Below are 11,927 nucleotides of genomic sequence, written 5' to 3'. Positions count from 1 at the left end.
GCAAGATGAAAATGAGCCTCATTGAAATTCAGCCACATTTATGCAAAAAGGTCATGGAAAATTTCAACAAAAGAGTGCATATGTGCCAGCACAGCTGTGCTACTCCATACATAACCCTATACTAAATACTTTATGAATCAATAAAAAATTTACAATTTTTAATTATAAACCTGTGTTTTCTATCAAAATTACTTCTTGCGTGAATTTTGGGACATGCTTTATCTATCCCACGTTCAAAGCCTGTTAAATCGCATTGTTTATCCATATCTTCAGAAAAAAATCACTTCTACTGTTGTGGTAAACAACCTGCTTCCCTATTATAATGGTCTGGCCCTCTAGCAACTTCAGCGCGAAATTACAGCTAATTTGCCTACAAACGTCAGGTGGTCATAATAATATGGACACTCAGTGTATATATTCAGTTCTGTAAAGGTATTTGAATCTCTTTTATGCATATAGATTCTAATTCTCAGTTGAAATTATTCATGTTTTCATCCAATTTGTCTAAAATTTCTCTGTTTTTTTAAAACATATTTATAAGAGTAATTTTCAAGTCCCGGCCTGCTAACATCAATATCTACATGATCCTGTGTCTGCTTCTAATGTCTATTTTTCCCTCATAGGTATTAGCCACACTTTCCTTTCTCTTTATAAGCCCTGTAATTTTTGTACAATTTTTATTATATGACATAAATTATGTATAAAAGATCTATAGATACTTAAATTAATGTTATTTTCTCCCAGAGATAGTTTACCTTTTCCTCCTTTCAACAGAGAGCATGAAGAGCCAAACACATTAATCTAATTAGAGATTGAGCTTGGTCAGTGGTGGGTTGCCGCTTTAGTTATTATACTTGGTTTACTTCTGATGTCAAATCTCTTTTGTTCTAGGTCTCTCTCTTTAGTGGGCTATTTTCTCCCAAGCAGTCCAAAACTGCAAGAAACTTCGCTCTGCCTCTCTAGTCTAATCTGCCACCTCCCACACTGTCCCAGCTCTCAGAATGCATCCTGTGGGGAACACTGGCCACAGCTATGAAATTTCTCTAGATTCCAATACATCACACCAACCCACACAGTCATCAAAAGTTTTTCTAATTTTACTTTCCCTTAGAATAATCTCTCCTATTTCTCAGAAATGCCCAGACATGATAAGTCCCCAGGGAGAAGAAAACACTTGGCAATCTCAGCTCATCTAAGAAGGGTTCTACCATCTCTAGAATTTTAATTTGGTAATTGTTGCTTCCATGGCCCTCTGATAGCTTTAAAATTTTATTTCTGTAATTTACCAGGGGTTTTTGTTGTTGTTTTCTGATCTGTTACAATGAAAAGAATGGCCTGCCTGTACCTATTAAATCCTATCCAGAAATAAAATTCCTGATGAAATGTTTAAAACAGGAAAGTGTCAAGACCACATTTGTATTTTAGAGAGTTTTTGTGTTCTCCTAGTTGTTTACATCTAGATAAATTACATAAGCTATTAAGTCCTAATTTTCTCATCTGTTACATGGGGCTACTGATACTTGCTTCTTGGAGTTGTGTGGGTTAATTTTAGCACGATGACCCGCATTTACAGAGCATTCATTAAATAGTACCTGCTATTATTTTGAAGATAAGGAGGCCCAAGAAAGGAAGTAACTAAGTTGAGAAATCTTAAGGAAAAAGAATTGAAAGGATTTTGTGCCCTGATGAGATGTGAAGACATGTATCAGATTTCTATCTTGGATAATTATGCCCCAAAAGAAACTCTTATTGAGAGAGAAAATGCAAGAGAAGAAGGCGGTTTAGAGTTAATTTTGAGAATATGTTGAGATGGAGGGACCTATGGGACATCTTCCAAGAGAAAACTAACACTTTTCTAAGAAACTGACAGAAGCAGAAAGGAAAGACAAAGATTGGCAACTGAAGAGCAACTACGGTCAAGACAGGTTTGTTTCAGAATTAATTTTATTTTGAAGTTCATTTCATTTCTGATTTTAGATATAATATATGGGCATTCTAGAAAATTGGCTAGTAAAAAGCAAAGAGAACTTTAAAGAATAAAGGAATAGCAGATGTAAAGATCTGAGACAGAGAGACCATGGAAGATGCCCACCCAGCAGGTGGAACTTGCTGGAAGCTGGCCTTCAGGGGAGCCAAGGAGCCCATGCACAGGGAGGTGCTGTATCTCAGAACTCACTGCAAAGCCTTCCTGGGGGAACAGGGGAGGCTGAGCTCAGGGAGGAGTCACACTGGAGGTCCTCTGCTTGGCTCCTGGGTGTTCTAGAAAGTCATTCACTGGGTGGTGCCAGACAGCTGGCACTCTGCTGCAGAGCCACCTGAGAGGTTGTCAATGGAAACGGGTGGCTCTGGGCTCTGGAGGAGCCATGTCAGCATTGCAGGAGTCTGGAGCTGGAGGAGCTTGGTCCTGGGGAAGTCATGCTGAGGGGCCTAGTGCTGGAGAAACCACTGCAGGGGTCTAGTGACAGGAGCAACCACTTAGAAGAGAAATCCATTTCTCCTTCAGTGTTTCTCCAGTGCCCTCTAGTGACAGAGCTTAACATCAGACCCGCAGACAAAGCAAAAATACTTATAGGGCTCCAGGCCATTTTCACAGAGCAAGTAGTGAAGAGGGACTTGGGAGTTTAGGGCCAATACATTGTTTTCATCGTCTTAACTAGTTCTTCATGCTCCCCCACTCTGGGTTCTTTACACTATTTTGTAATCTTTGAAATCACAGTCATTATTTCTACTAAGTTATAAAACGTTAATAGTTACAGTTGTCTTTTGGGAGAAATTCCATTTATAGAGGGAATAAAACTTGGAACACTCAAAGCAATAAAGGTATAAAAGCAACATCTGAGGCACAAGCGTGGCTTCAAATCAAGATGTTACCACTTGCTAGCTATATGACCTTGAATAGGTCAATCAAACTCTCTGTGCCTTAGTTTCTTCAACTAAAAATGGGCACCATATCAGTTACCATTCTCATAATGTTCCTATGAAATTACCCATGTGACAGTCTTGTTACAGGGCCCAACACCTAATAAGAGTTTGATGCATTTGCTTTATTGATAGTATTTTTTTATTATTTCCTTAAACAGCTCTATAATGTTGGGATTTTTAATGTCCCTAGTGTTCTATACAAAGAGTCTGTGGCACTCTGTGACATAGATATGTGGACTGTTTGGCACAGGTCTAGAGAGTTTAAATAACTTACCTATTTTCACAGAGCTAGTGACAGGTGGGTCCTAATAGAGAAGGGCCCATGCTATTAATATTTCTAAGTGCAGCTTTCCTTGTGCAAATAATGTCCAAATAATATTCCCGAGGAAGCCTACTCTTGGGCTGATTTCTAAAACCAGCCTTTACTATGGTATTATCTGTTTTTCTCACTTTTATTTAAAATCGTTCCTCTCATTTTCAACAGGATACTGCTGAATTTAAAAATTGTTACAAAAGAGAACTTTTTAAAAAAATCTCAATTATCAATATGCCCCGTCCACTCTGTCATTACAGCGTGTCCCTTATGTCTTTGCAGTGCATTTTGCACGCATTCCCGCCAGCTCCATAATTATAGTGTGCAGAGTTATTTGGCAATTGTATGATGAGAGGCTCTTTGCCAGACCTACTTTCAATGTTCTAAGCTATCACTTTGGAACTAGGGACAGTTTTCAAACGCTTCATAATCCCCAGGTGACTTTTTACTTTTACCTACTGCGTCTTTAATGTCCTTTTGTATTCTCTTTCCTTCCCTTTCAAGTTGAAACATCTTTCAGACTCTCTCTTTAGCTTCCAAGTTGTTCCCCGCAGACTCTCAAACAGCTTGAAACCCCTCTTTGATATGCCTGATTCAAAAACCTACTTAGAAGTGTCTCTGGGTCAGACTTGGCCAATAAATTCACTTCCTTTCAGTGCATCTTTAAAACTTCCAGTGCAGAGAAAATGCTGCATTCCTGGTACCTCAGGTGAACTGTTTTGGTGTTCTGTCAAAGACAAGATGAATGGGGCAATTAACACAGGTGATTTCAATTAGGCTATTGCAATGGAGAGAATATTCAGTAAAGAGGAACACCTCAAAGGGAAGGCAATGTTATAATATAGAGGCAGGTGAGTGAATCCAGGAGGATTCTTATTCCACTTGTGAGGAAGGGTAGAGAGGGTCTTATCTCAGCACGGGAGAGAGCAGAATGGTCCTTTGCTATTATCTGTTTCCCAAACAAAAAGATGGTAGGAGGCCCCTAGCCGGTTTGGCTCAGTGGATAGAGCGTCAGCCTGCAGACTCAAGGGCCCCAGGTTCGATTCCGGTCAAGGGCATGTACCTTGGTTGTGGGCACATCCCCAGTGGGGAGTGTGCAAGAGGCAGCTGATCGATGTTTCTCTCTCATCGATGTTTCTAGCTCTCTGTCCCTCTCCCTTCCTCTCTGTAAAAAAGAAATTAAAAAAAAAAGATGGTAGGAGGGATTAACTAGCTCTGCTTTCCAGGAGCACAGGGATCAGGTCATGCTTGACCTTGGTCCCCCCACTTTGGTTCCTGAGGAAGGAATATCACTCATAACTGAACAACTCAGATGATCATAAACCTGGGTGGGGCAAAGCAGGATGTAGGAAGTCATCTCTCAGGGATTCTTGTTGGTGTCACTTCTGCAAAACCAAGGTGGTGGCAGCGGTCAGTTGTCTTGGAGTCCTGGAGATCCTCAGAGGAAGGACAGCTCCAAGACAACAGAGTCTGGATAGGGATGTGGGCCGTCAGGTTTTATTTTATTTTAGTTTTTATTTATTTTTAAATTTTTTTATTGATAGTGCATTGCATCCATTGGTTATATGCATGCAGACAAGTTCTTCGGTTGATCTCTTACCCCCCTCTCCAGCCCCCCACAAACCTCCCCAGCCTTCCCACTGTAGTTTGACAGTCTGTTCAATGCTTCTCTGCCTCTGTATCTATTTTTGGTCATCAGTTTACAATGTTGTTTATTGGGCCTCCAGGTTTTAGATCTTAGTTTTAGTCAGATGTGAGACCTGGAAAGGTTAGTTTAGAGGATCGCAGTCAGATATTGAAGGAAAGTGGAAGAACTGAAAATGTAGGAAGGGCTGACAACCGGTGCAAGGTAAGCTCCAATCCCATTTGCAGGTATTTCTAAGAAGGGGAGGAAGTCCATTGAAACTCTCCCAGATGAGACAGTTAAGACTCTACCACATGTTCACTGGTAACCTGCAGTTTACAAAGAGGTGGCAAGACAGTTCAAAAAAATGGTGAACTCAGTTAGAATCAGACCACCTGACCATACATGGTTTTCCGTTGAAACACAAAAGTTCTCTCTGTAGTTCTTAAACTACAGGTGAAAAATGTACATACAGGCCTGTTGTGAAATCTAGTATAATATATCTTTGCTTTAGAATAAAATCTTAAATCTAATACCAGTAAAGGCGAAGGAATCATTGATATTATAAAAACCTTCTTCCTTGAACAAATGGTTAAAACACAAGAAGAAAACATTTATAAACTTATGCCTTTTAAGTAAGAAATGATTTATTGCTGTACATGATTTGCGCCAACAAACTTTAAATAACTAGACAGCCAGAATGAGTACAAAAATCAGAGACATTTTGATAGTAAAAATTCTTCTTACACTTTTATATGTGTGTTTACAGGATGGCACGAAATCATCTTGAAAATCACATACACCCACCAAACTTTGGGTCGTACAAAACAGAAGTCATTAATATATGAAAAATGTCTTTTGAAAGGTTCAACAGATGGATCACATCATATTTCATCAGGGAAATTCAAAGTAAAATACCAATGAATTATTGCTACACACCTGTTAGACCAGCCCAAGTGCTGAACTCCCACAATACCGAATGCTGATGAGGATGTGGAGTGACAGGGACTCTCAGACCTGGCTGGTAGGAAATCATACAGGAAGTCAGTCTGTGATTTCTTACAAACTAAACATACTCTTATCAGACAATCAGCAGTCATGCTCCTTCATATTTACCCAAAGGTGGTAAAAAGCCCTGCACATTGATGTTTATAGCAGCTTTATTCACAATGACCAAAAGCAACCAAGATGTCCATCAGTAAGTAATGGAAAAATAAACTCTGGTCCATCCAGAAAATGGAATCTTATTCAGCATTAAAAGAAGAGCTTCTAAGCTATGAAAAAACATGGAGGAATCTCAACTGACCATTACTAAGTGAAAAAGAAAGTTAATCTGAAAAGGAACATTAAGTATGATTTCAACTATCTGACATTTTGGAAAAGGTGAAACTATAGTGACAATAAAACTATCAGTGGTTACCCCAGCTGGTTTGGCTCAGTGGATAAAGCATCCCTGGCCCAGGAATTGAAGGGCACCCATTCAATTCCAGTCAAGAGCCATGTGAGAGGTAACCAATTGAGGTGTCTCTCTTACAGAGACATTTCTCTCTCTCTCCTTCCCCCTCCCTTCCACTCTCTCCAAAAACCAATGGAAGAATATTCTCAAGTGAGGATTAACAAAACAATAACAACAAAAGCAGTCAGTGGTTGCTAGGGGTTGAGAGAAAAGATGAGTAGGAGGTACACAGAAAACTGTTTGGGACACTGAAAGTACTCTGTACAATAATAAGGGATGTATAGCATTATCCTTAATAATTTGAGAGTCATGTGGAGACTATTACAGCATTATGATGAATCCTTGCCACTCTGTTGCTTTGTTCCCTGACTGTTACTGGATGATGGCCGAAGTTGAATGACAGCTTGGCAATACTGATCTAGAGTCTAGATTTAGGAATGAGAACCTTGACATCAAAATGTGGGCAGTGGCTAATAGCACAGGCATCACCTGGAAACATAGTAGAAATGCAGCAGATCTTTTGAATCACAACCTGCATTTGAACAAGATTTCTGGGTGATTTTTTAATGCACATTAAAGTTTGAGAAGCACTTATTTGGAGGACTTAGAAGAGAATGGAGCATGTAAATTAAAAGGGAGGTTTTCAGAATAGTGTGCACCCATAGACTAACAACAGCTGGCCATTGCAATGCAATTTTTACATAGTCACCCAGTCCCTTCTTTTGGCAAGGTGCCACCATTGTTCATCTGTTTAGTGGCCAATCAGGGGACAAAGTTTACCTTTGATGCATTAAAATCACTGAATTGTTTCATTTTAGTGGAAATCTTTTAGTAACTTCATGACCACCACATCTTTTATTTTCATTACTTTAAAGACACCTTTTTGTCATCATTATAACAAATCTTGTCAGGCAGCCAACCAATAAATGAAGTGATGAATGTATAACTATCAGGCTTTCCCAGGTAGGAAATAGTGAATACAAATGTTACCATTAGCACTAGGTTGAATTTGGTGGGTTGTGGCAAGTGGATGGATATATAGATGTATGACGCAAGAACCACCCCTCTGTCACCATTAGCAAGCCGAGCCCCACAGTCTCTGGAATGCAAGAATTCCAAAGTGTGAGGACTGAGTCCACCTCTTTGCATGCCTGGAAGTATCTTCATTCATTTCTTCATTTCTTCAACAAATATGTTTGTTGAACACCTTCCATGTACCAGACACAATGCTGGGGGTAAGGGTATATGAGGCATAAAGGCACAGCAGGTCTTTGAAATCATTGAATTTATCATCTGGAGAATAGAGGTAGATGATGAATAAGTAACTTTAAGGAGAAGATAAGTTTGGATAGTGATACTAATATTTGTGGTTCCTAAACTACGACCATGGGGAATGTAAGGATGCTTTAGGATAAGTTGCATATTTAAGTATTTCTTTACAAGCAGTATCCAACAGCCTCCGGTCAAAACCACAGGAAACTTGGCCAACCAGTTTATTTGTCTCATTAAGAACAGTTTACCCTTTGCAGTTGTTCTGTTGCAAACAGTGTGTTTTATGGCAGGCACATCAGTCAGGATCCGGGAAGCAGAATCAGAGGACTATATATTGAAATTTATGACGAGGAATTGGCTTACGGGTTTGTGCGGACAGCTGACGAAGTTCAAAAGTAAGGGAAGATCATGGGCGAGCAGGGCACAGGCAGAAACTGTTGTCCAGTGGTGGATTTTTTTCCCCTGTCCCAGGGAAGCCTGCTTTGAGGCATTCCAGCTGATTAAGTCTAGCTCACCAGGTAATCCAAGAGAATCTTTCCCCCCTCTCCTCCCTATTATAGGAGAAAGTTTATTTAGAAAGTTACAGAAGTAGAAAAAAGTGAGCCAGTTGGTCTGTGTGGGCTCAGGAAACAAGTTTCAGAGTCAAAAGCAGGGACCTCGGAGTCTAGGAGAGAGAAAGGCAAAGATAATGTGCCGGGGAGAAGGAGGAAAGCTGGCCAGCCTTCAGCCATACTTCTGGCTGAGCGGTGCTCCCCCCTGGGAGCTCACTGACCACCAGGGGGCAGCTCCTGCATTGATTGTCTTCCCCCTGGTGGTCAGAGCATCGGCCTGCAGACTGAAAGGTCCCAGGTTCGATTCTGGTCAAGGGCGTGTATCTTGGTTGCAGGCACACCCCCAGTGGGAGATGTGCAGGAGGCAGCTGATTGATGTTTCTCTCTCATCGATGTTTCTAACTCTCTATCTCTCTCCCTTCCTCTCTGTAAAAAATCAATAAAAATATAAAAAAAATAAAGTACATTAATTAGGAACGTTTATTACATCACTAATATCTTTTCAGAGCAATATCTAGACAAATATTTAACTGTACAGCGGGGGACTTTAGCCTTGCCAAGTTAATACGTCAAGAAAACAAGTCATCAGAGCAAGGCTAAAGACATCCTTTTATAATCTTAAGTTCAATAAGTGGTTAATGGACTCTTCCACATATCATAATACATGGCAGACTCACATCATTATATGAAAGCATTTTGCCATTAACCTAGCAGATGTTGCTCTTCTGAATAGTGAGAGGAAATGATTATCATTATCCATTTAAAAGGTGTTAGGTTAATTTCTACACTGCTTTTGCCATGTAAGGGAGGTTGCCGATGACACCGATGAAGGTTATGTTGTTTTATGGGCCTCAAATACAAAGATTCTTGTAAGTGTTTGGGAAGTTGCTGGGAGTTTTAGAGTGTTCTGGGTGAAGAGCATAAGCCAGGATGCAAGCAGGAATCATTTCTAGGTGAGTATTTCAGGTACCTTTTGTAAAAGAGATCTCAGAAGAAAAGAACCCAAGCTCCAGTAATTCATGGAGATATTTTTCTCATTCTAAATAAATAGCCACTTTATGAATAATTTTATATTTATAATTTTATATTCCTTTTCTTAAAGAAAGATCACAAAATTGTTAGCTTCAGACTCTGAAAACAGGGATCCACTCCCGCATATACATTTCTTAAACATCTGTCTTTTAGCTCTAAAAAAAAAGAAAGGAAGGAAGAAAGAAAGAAAGAAAGAAAGAAAGAAAGAAAGAAAGAAAGAAAGAAAGAAAAAAGAAAAAGACAAAGAAAGAAAGAAAAGAATTATACCAGCAGGATAGTCTCTCCCAAGATCTTACAAGGGCTAATCAGTTAGTTATTGGTTTAATTGTCCTGAAAACTGATTAGTTACACTGAAAATGTTTCATCTAGTTTAGAGACAAACCCCAGTGAGACAGAGTTTATTTCAAAAACATTTTGGTTCCCATAGTGAATTTCAGCAGAGCTCTATGGCATTCAGAATACCTTATGATTCTGAGTTGCTACCCTGTACTCAGATGGGACAGGATCAACTGCTAATATACAGAAATCCACATTATCTCCTACTGTGGTATTAGACAAATGAAAAGTGTTTTCATTTGTAGTTTTGCTTATGAGGTAGTTCCAGATTGATTCATTTTGCTTAAAAGACACACACACACACACACACACACACAATCATTCACCAGTTCAAACACTAGAACATTTAAAAAATTATTCAGTGAAAAGCCTCCCTCCCTTCCACAATGCTGATCTGTCCAGTTCCCATTATCATCTATTTCTGGCAACCAGGATTATGAGTTTCTGTTTCCTTGGAGAGTTTCATATACATATATATATCTTTATTGTTGAAATATTACATAGGTCCTACTTTCCCCCCATTAATCTCTTCCTGCACCTCTTCCCTTCTCCCTCCCGGCCCCCTCACCATCCCATTGTCTGTGTCCTTAAGTGTATATACATACAAGTTCATTGGTTGATCTCTTCCCACCCACCCTCCCCTGCTTTCCCCTTGGGAGGTTTCATATGCACTTATGATTCTGGATTTTGAGCCTTGCTTTCTTTTGATTCACCTAGATATTTCCCCAACCCCTTTATTTAAACTTTTCTGAATCACTTTATTTTAAATATGTTGGTTTTTGTTTTTGATCCAACTAAAGATTTTTTTTTAAATCATGAAATTGATCACATTTACCTTAATTGATATGTTAGACATTTTGGTTTTTATTTCTCACATCCTTTTATGCTATTTTCTAGAGGCCCAGTGCACAAAATTCGTGCACGGGTGGGGGAGGGGTTTCTTAGCCTGGCCTGCATCCTCTCATAATTGGGGACCCCTGGGGGGATGTCAGGCCTAAACCAACAGTTGGACATTCCTCTCGCAATCTGGGATGCTGCATGCACCAGTGACCATAATTCTCATACAGGTGAAAGGCATCTTGCTGTTGTATGGGCAGCTACGTTTTTTTGCCCTGATTATAAAAAGTAGTACATAACATGATCCTTCTGAGGCAGTAGTACCATTTTCCCCATCTTATGGGTGGAAAATCTGAAGCAGAGAGAAGTTAAGTAATTGGCTTTGTCACACACTTATAAGTGTCAGAATTAGGGTTAACCACAAAATGTACAAGGCAGAGTCCATGCATGTCATCTCTGTATCATCCTGTTTTTTCAGTGTTAGAGTATCCTTGCCAGGTTTTAATTTTTAAATCTAAGAGACTCTTCCCAATATATAGGGTAGGGTCCCTAGGTCTGGCCAGCGATCAGGGCCATCTTTGGGGCAACCAGTGGTCGGGGCAATCGGGGGACCCCTGCTAGCACCTGCCTTGGCTGATGGTCTGGCACTGCCCACTTGCCGGCCTTGCCCCCCTATCACCACTGCTGGTCGCCTCCCTCTTGGGGTTGAGCATCTGCCCCCTGTTGGTCAGTGCACCTTATAGAGACCAGTTGTTCCTCTGGTGGTTCCGCCGTTAGGTCAATTTGCATATTAGGGTTTTATTATATAGGATTGTTTATATATACTTTAAGGTTTTCACTGGATCTGTAATTTATTTCTTTGTTTTTATTTGGAGGGTTGTTATATATTTCTTCTAGTGGTACCTTTATAATCATAGGCTCATATAATTCTTCTAGCTCTTTATTTTTCTAAGACAGTAACAATTAGATCCATGCTTAGTGACAATAAAATGAATGTTTCTCCATTACCCAATCCCTCTTCCTTTACATAATTTATTCAAGAACATTATCTTTCTTTGTGCTGACTTTTGTTTTAAATTTGCTTATGTTGTTATTTGGTTTATCATGAATAGAGCTTCTCCCTTACCCTACCGGTTTTTGTTAATTAAACAAAATGTGGCATATACTTTCTCTTTTGTCAGCCTAAACCCCACATTATTTGAGTCTCACTTCTACATTTAAATATATCCTGTGCTCAGCACCAAATCTTCTTCCAAATTTTTCTCAGTCATTTCTCAGTTTGTTTTGCTGTCATTTCCTATAAAATACTCTTAGGAGCAATAGTCTCTGAATTCTCCGCATGTTGAAACTATTTGTCATTTTCAGATTTAAAGCGTGGCTTGGATGCATGCTTATAATATCCATACCTCACATATTCTTTCTTTGATTCTTTTGTTGGTGTTGCTCTACTATCTCTGGTATTGATCATTGCCATGAAGATATCTAATGCAATATATATTTCTTTCCTTTTAAGTGACTTGATCATTTTGTCTGGCTGCCAAATGATTTTGTCTTTATCTTTAAAGTCTAATAACTTTAGTAGGC

This window comes from Myotis davidii, unplaced genomic scaffold, assembly GCF_000327345.1.
Source record: "Myotis davidii unplaced genomic scaffold, ASM32734v1 scaffold1307, whole genome shotgun sequence".
NCBI lineage: Eukaryota > Metazoa > Chordata > Mammalia > Chiroptera > Vespertilionidae > Myotis > Myotis davidii.
This window is presented reverse-complemented; position numbering follows the sequence as displayed.